This window comes from Hyposmocoma kahamanoa, unplaced genomic scaffold (genome assembly GCF_003589595.1).
Source record: "Hyposmocoma kahamanoa isolate Upper Pololo Valley unplaced genomic scaffold, ASM358959v1 79, whole genome shotgun sequence".
Taxonomy (NCBI): domain Eukaryota; kingdom Metazoa; phylum Arthropoda; class Insecta; order Lepidoptera; family Cosmopterigidae; genus Hyposmocoma; species Hyposmocoma kahamanoa.
Genome location: NW_020653993.1, coordinates 4,895,489 through 4,902,831, shown reverse-complemented (window position 1 = coordinate 4,902,831; position 7,343 = coordinate 4,895,489). Strand labels below are relative to the sequence as shown.

At 35.6% G+C, this 7,343-nt stretch overlaps 1 long non-coding RNA gene across 1 annotated transcript; it reads left to right on the top strand.

Moving 5' to 3' along the window:
• The first annotated feature begins 839 nt into the window (after positions 1 to 839).
• Positions 840 to 4,218, top strand: LOC113233507. The gene is made up of 3 exons (XR_003310712.1): positions 840 to 896; positions 1,768 to 1,872; positions 4,051 to 4,218. It is a non-coding gene; the product is annotated as an uncharacterized LOC113233507 (long non-coding RNA).
• Positions 4,219 to 7,343: the final 3,125 nt, after the last annotated feature.

Genomic DNA, 7,343 nt, shown 5'->3' with positions numbered 1-7,343 from the left:
GCTGATATAAGACTTGTTATTAACTCAATTTTGCTAAGAATGCCGATTATGTTAGTTATGATAAAGAGGCCGATATGTGTCCTTGTTACACCCAGGATACGATTTTTGTTTTCTAGCCCTTTAAGAATCGATACTATCTCGAAACGAAACTAAAGCCATTTGAAAAAATGTATATCGTATACTTGTACTTGTTCTAATTAGTTCAGTTGTAAAAATTAAATCATTGGTATATGTAAAGTACCTATTGTTACAACGGATTTCTTGTAAAATTTCGCGGTAAGATTGTTTTTTTTTCTATCGTGAAAACTTTTAAGAATCGTGTTTTTATACCGTATATATATTCAGTGATTACCATTGACTTACAAATAAATGGACGACGGGTCTAATACAAAAACCACGAAAGAAATGTCCCTAGTCAACCTATTTAAACGTAGTGACATGTAAAGGAATATGAAAAAGCTAAAACATTGAATTTAAATTTAAAAATTTAAATTGTAATGTCATCGCAGTACTGTCTAATTTTGCTTGCTTCGCTGTCAGCCGAACAAACGAAGACTAAAGCGTGAATGACGCTCTGTATACGATTTTAACGCCCTATATGTTCGGACACTTTTTAGCGCGGACCTGACGTCCATATAATTGTAAGTCAATGGTGATTACATTCAATTTTACTATATATGTTTTTTCAAAGTGATTAAATTCAACACTTTCACTGTTATGCGGAAACGACCATTGGAGGTTGTATCAACTCTTAAGAATAAAAATGCAAAGTGATTCGAATTATGTATCCGGAAGTGTACAAGCTAAACTATTAAAATACATTTCAGGAAAAAAACATTTGGATTGGATAAACGATATAAGCCGCCAAACATTGATAAAGGATATTTGAGTAACAAGTAAGTTTTTTTTCTGTGTCTACAGTTGTGTTTCACGCTACTTGGTGATTACTTATTTTGAAAAAGAGTTGCTAGTATTCGTTAGAAAATCTGTTTTAGAGATACTAAGTACCACGTAGCCACCTTAGATTCAAGCGTGTCAGAAGAGATTTAGTAGAGGCGAAGACAAAGTCTTGAACACCATCGTAAAGTTGCCTGCCTATCGGTATTCTACAGGATATAGCACGGAGAGTGTGTGTGAGTGAGTGCTATGGAATTGCATGATTTGATTCCGCCTTCTATTTTCCATTAACGGAGTACTAGACATGGGCTGGGGTTCCACTTCTATGTTGTGGACTTTTCCCCGAATGCTATAACTTGGACCTTTTCAAGGCGAGAGTGAATAGAAATTATTTAGGTGTCCATGCCACATCGTCGTCACTTTCGATCAGGTGATATGGAGGTCAAATGCGCACTTATTCTTGTATAAAAAAAAATACGCCGCAATATAATGAAGTACATTACTGGGAGGTAATGCCACTTTACCTACTTTTGCCACCGAGCAGTAATGTGAGCTTTACTACGTTCCGGTTTAGAAGAGTAAGGGTACTGATAAAATTACAGGCACTTGGGAATTATCAACTTATGTCTCAGGGTAACAGGCGCAGTGGCAGTGTCTTTCAGATCTTTGTGATTTTAAGTTTTGAGCGACACTGCAACTATTATGGACAGGTTATTTGTTATCACAAAAAAACGCCCCTTTCTTGGGATTAAAAAACCTGAACAACACTCATTGTCTAATATCATTGTGTTTTTAGATATTATGCGTTTAAATAACAAACTAAAAAAATTTTTATTGCTATGTTTTTTGAAACAAATGATCTTGCTTCAGAGACCGGGAAATTAACAGAGTCAAGATAGTCCGACCTAAAAAGTTTCCCATACCAACGTGGAGAGTAGATAAGATGTTATGCGATACGCCTTTCCAACGACCAAAGTAAGTTTAATTGTGGCTTAGTTTTCTTATTTTCTCTGAAGTTATGTCGTGATATCTAATCTACTGAAATGCCGATGCTTGAACAAGTAATATTGTTTGTAGTTTCATAAGATTTTGAGCTCTACTTACTAACTTTTGTAACGAGCATTATGTATTTTCAAGTATTTTTGATTCAGCGATTCGTTCATTCATTTTATATGTCAACTAATTTATACGTCCCACTTCCGGGCTTTGGTCTCCTCTCAGGTGAGGGTTTAGGCCATAGTCCGCACATACTGGTAAATTTCAAATTAAGTTTCGTATATAAATTCCGAGAAACACAGAGGTGCAAGCCCGGATTTGAACCCAAGGCGTTTGTTTGAGAGGCGGTAGGTCCAACCATTAGGATACCACATTCTATGAGCTATGTTCATACACATGTCGGTATATAACCATGAGGGAGACGTGGAAGGAAACGCCCTTGTCATTTAGTCAGGAATTAAATAAGAAACGTTGGTTTGGCCTATTCACTGCTCGTTATCAATTTGTTCAGATGGCGGTGATATAATAACATCAGTTACTTGCAATTAATGTGTCTATTCACATTTTACAGTAATTAGTTCGAAAGTTCAAAAGGTGGATCTGCTTAAAACAGATTTTATATGTCACGCGGCAAGTCCACAGAGAGCAGCCGCGCTTACGTGTTCATTTCCCGAGTAACTCATACAAAAAACCCGCCTTGTAAATACGCGCTCATTTATAAAGCATTGACCATCAACTTCTCTCCTTATTTTCATTTAGCCACCCTAACCATCATTATAATAATATCATACGATCATGTTAGATGACTAATTAAACTGAACACATTCAATCGACAACAGTGCCACTACTCTTCCATCTCACTCAATTTAAGCTATCAAACTGACGTGATATTTTGTAGATAAAGACACCATGGTCGTAGATGGCCTAATAAATTGTTTCTCTAATAATTAGAAAGCCACACGTAACAACATTCGCCAAGACTTATCCTTTCATAAAGCACTTTTCGTAGACAACGAACCAAATTCTGTTACATAAGAGTGATTACACACAGCGACATTTAACAGTGATGCAAACGCTTGTTCGTGAAACGCGCGACTTCATCGATACAAACGCGCGATTGCACCTTTATATCCCAAGTGGAGCGACGCAATCGTGGGTTTGTATCGATGCAGTCGTGCGCTTGCGTCGCGTTTGCATCTTTGCTGAAAGTCTATATAACTAGATATAGATAACTATATATAGATAACTGGGTTCGACATTATATACAAAAACTTAAATTACAATTTTCAAAATACTTCCTATTTGTCGGGAATAAAACCAACGAGTACAAACACGTTAGGTCTACCTTTGACATCTAGGCGCTAGTCATACTCTGTTTCATGAAATTCTTAATACGTAATAAATAATTAATTAAAATAAATAAATAACTTTTTCATAAAAAAAACTTGCTTTAAAAGACTGCAATTACATTTATTGCCAAGTTTGATTGAAATTGGTAAACGGAAAGTGGGTGAAATCTAATGAACCGAATTAATCCCCTAATTTGCAACCCTTAGAGGTGAAATATTTTCTTCAAATTTGAATGGGATCACTACTGAAGTACCCTCTTTCCAACAAAAAAGAATCATCGAAATCAGTTCACAATAATGTCGGAGTAAACGCGTATCACACACAAAATAGTCGAATTCACAACCTCCTCCTTTTTAAACGACTTCAAAAGGAGGAGGTTTTCAATTCGATTGTATTTTTTTATGTAGATGATTATTTTTTGTTAGAAAGAGGGCACCTCAGTATTGGTCCCATTTAAATTTGAAGAAAATATTTCACCCCTAAGGGTGGCTAACTAGGTGATGAATCCGGTGTGGCGCATTTTCCGGTAACAGATTTTAATAAAACTTGGCAAGTAGATGTAATTCCATAAACTTTTGAGGCAGGTTTTTTTAGTACTCTGTATTGAGTATATTTGAAGATGGTTAAAAAAGGGGTCAACAAAGTAAACGTTACAAGATGCAAGGCTAATATCTAAACAACTATTACTTATTATACTACGCATAGACGTGCTAAATGATAGAATGTCATTTGCACGGAACTGTTCGTCATAAGCAACTTGCTCAATGATTCCTTAATCATGATTTAAAAATATTAAAAATATTCCAGTATTCCAGAGAATGCAATGCTGGAACATCCCCAGCCTATTTTAGTGCAAGATGTGCCAACTATGGAACGGCAGTCAACAATTGTTATCCATTCTCCGACCGTTTCATCGAGTTTACTGTTGGAGTCAAATGAACTAAAAACTGAACAAAACGAAAATATAAAATGACAATCAAATTAAAATTGACTGTTTTACCGTTCTGTTTGAAAATCATTTGTAAGTCTTAAGTTTAAAAAAAGTTATTTAAAAAAATTAAGGTAAATGAAATAAAGAATATTATTTAAAAAATAAGCTTATTTTTCATTTCTGTCAGTGAAAATGTGTTTCCTTTACAAATAGATTAAGTGGATTTTATATTTTACGATATGAAAGGAAGTGCACTCTACAGACAAACGTGCCAGATGTTTTCTTATTGCCTTACCATCAGTCAATTCACCAACTCCGATGTGGTATTTAGAAGACCACTGGTTCTGTCCCGAACGCATTGCAGAACAGGGGCAACAACGGCAGCACTCTAAAACCATTTATAATGAACTCTTAGGATATTAAGTGATCATTAAGTAGAATCAGCCTACAGGCTGCACGTGTAGAAGGTTTGGCAGTATGCCTTGTACAAGGTTGATTTGACTTCTATATTACATTGTATACATTGCGCGCTAACATGTTGCTTCGCACCATTCCCTCTGTATATACAGACAGATATGGGCAGTGGTGTAAAAACCCAATGAAATAGCCTGTGTTTTAACCCAAAGTGCCGGGATTTTTTCATTTCTGCTTAAAATTCTCACACTAAAAGGATGCACATTTTGATTCCACTTTTGTGAAAATAGATTAAAGCATTTTTGTATCGATTTATTTCAATACGATTTTCAAGCAAGTCGATTCAATAGAAAAGCAAATCAAATTGTCAGAAAGCAATTATTACATCATTCAATTCAAATAAAACCCAATTTACAACAAATATTTATTTGTGAATGGTGTTTGTCCTCGCCTCGCAACCCTGTTTCTTCTTCTTAATCGCTTCCTCACTGCTGAGGATCGTGACTCCACTGCATCCTGCCAACCGTTTGCTTCTATCTTGCGCTCAGTCTCATGATATAGTGCGGTGCTGAGATGTATATCCTGTTGCTCGGAGATCTAATCCGACCACCTTTTGAGACTCCTGCCCCTTGGTCGCTTTTCCTCCACGTTCCCTGACCATCAAATGTTCCAGGTTACCAGCATCTCTTCGTGACACGTGAGCAAAATAGCGCATCATACGCTGCATGTAAGTTGAAGACAGACATTGTACATTCTTAATCTTGAGTTCCTCAAGTACAGAGAACCCTGTTTCAAACCCGAGTGCTTACTTATCTCTGTGTGCAGGTCATCAGAGAGATCCAGTTGACGCAGCGCCCAAGGAATTTAAACTTGATAGGTACCTCACTGTTTCTCCAAGTTTTACTAAAGGAACAGACTTTGTCCTTATAAACGAGTCCTTATAGTTATACCTAAGACCATGGAACACCGCGTATCTCTTACAGATTTCGATAAAGACCTGAAGGGCTCTGGCCGATGGGCTCAGAAAGACTACAGCGTCTGCGTAGCTGATGTTATAATTTAATTTTGCATGATTAATATTTTAGAGGTCGTGAAGTAAGGTAATATGCAATAATATAACAATTCTGTATACAATTAAAAATAAACGCCTGTGCTAATTAATGAGCAATGCGGTGATGTAGTCCGATTGCCACTATTTTTTGCGTAGACGCTCTGAGTGAAATTAACTCATAGCAGTTTTTAGTTATTTTTTTTACTTAGAAATTTCTTGTCCTGACTGAAAGCAACCACCTTAACTGCTGTTACAAAATTTACCTGCTTTTAAAGGAAATATGACTACCATCTAGTAATCGGCGTTTAGAAAATTTCGGACGGGACTCGGGTAGTATGATCGTGCACGAGTTGCGGAAAATAGCCCATTACATCGTACCATACTTCAATACTTAATCTCTGCCTGTGTCATATAACTAAATAAAGTTTTATATATCTATCTATATAACAATTTGTAATAAGAGGCCTTATAAACCAAGCCCCTAATTCCTAACATCAACTTGACATTGACTTAAATAATGTTTATATAACACAATCATTTTCATAGCTGCCAAAAGTAAAGGAGGTTGCCCTAAAAAAGGACATCGTAACTTACCGAATCCGACAATCGCGTAGCAAGGGTCTTGACTATTGACTAAATTAATTTATAAGATATTAAAATCTTAAATAAGTTAAAATTACTGATTCCTGAATGTTACAGCGTGTTCTCTCTTAACAGTTGAAAATATATAACTATTATTTTTCTTAACAAACCAAACTAACCATACCTTAAATATAAAAGGTCATATAATATGTTATACGTTCGAATACGAAAATGAAAAAAATTACGAAATGTGACATTTATTTTTATTAGAATTTTCTTTGTAACTAATTCAGTAGTGTTAGTATCGATTTTGTACACAAAGTAATACACAAACGCGTCATTTTTGCTATTATTTATTTTAACGGATTAAGGTTGAAATGCTGCGCTCCGATTGGCTAGCCCGAGTTCGAAACAATTGACGGGTGTCGTCAATGGGTGTCATCAACTATTTCACTTCAAATCGACCAGTTAACTTGAGCTTTGCTATAATGGACGAAAATTGCAAAAATTCCATATTTAATATTTAATTACCGATGAAATGTGATTCCGTTTGTTTTGTAATTAGATGTTTTTCCCACACCACCGAATAGAACAGCACGGCATTTTTAGAGATATTATCTTTATTACAATAAATACAGAATATTTCTTGGAATATACGGAGACGTACACACAGGTCAGTAGTTGGCCTGTCTATATTTCAGTGCAAACGAGAGTTGATATTTATAAGAGCTGTATCGCTAATGTGTTACCAGGAATGTATGGCCATTATTTCGTCTCTATTTCTGGTTATATACTCGATGGCTAATAATGAATTAGCAAAACCTTGTTATAATTACAAGCCCAGCCTGAACGTACTATGCATATAAAAATTTATTTGCAAAGTGCATGAAATAAATTACAGAATGTTAACAATTTACAAAAGTATATATTATAAGCGAAACCTGAAAAATGATAAGGATCATAAAATGTCATGAAAATGATGCCAAGGCCAAGTATAAGGTAATTCTAAAATAAAGCACACTAGGGGAAACCCTGTGTTGCGGGTGCCATGGACACATACATAGACAACCACAAAGTACACCCAAACTTACGAGAGAAATAAATGTATGCCATACAAATATT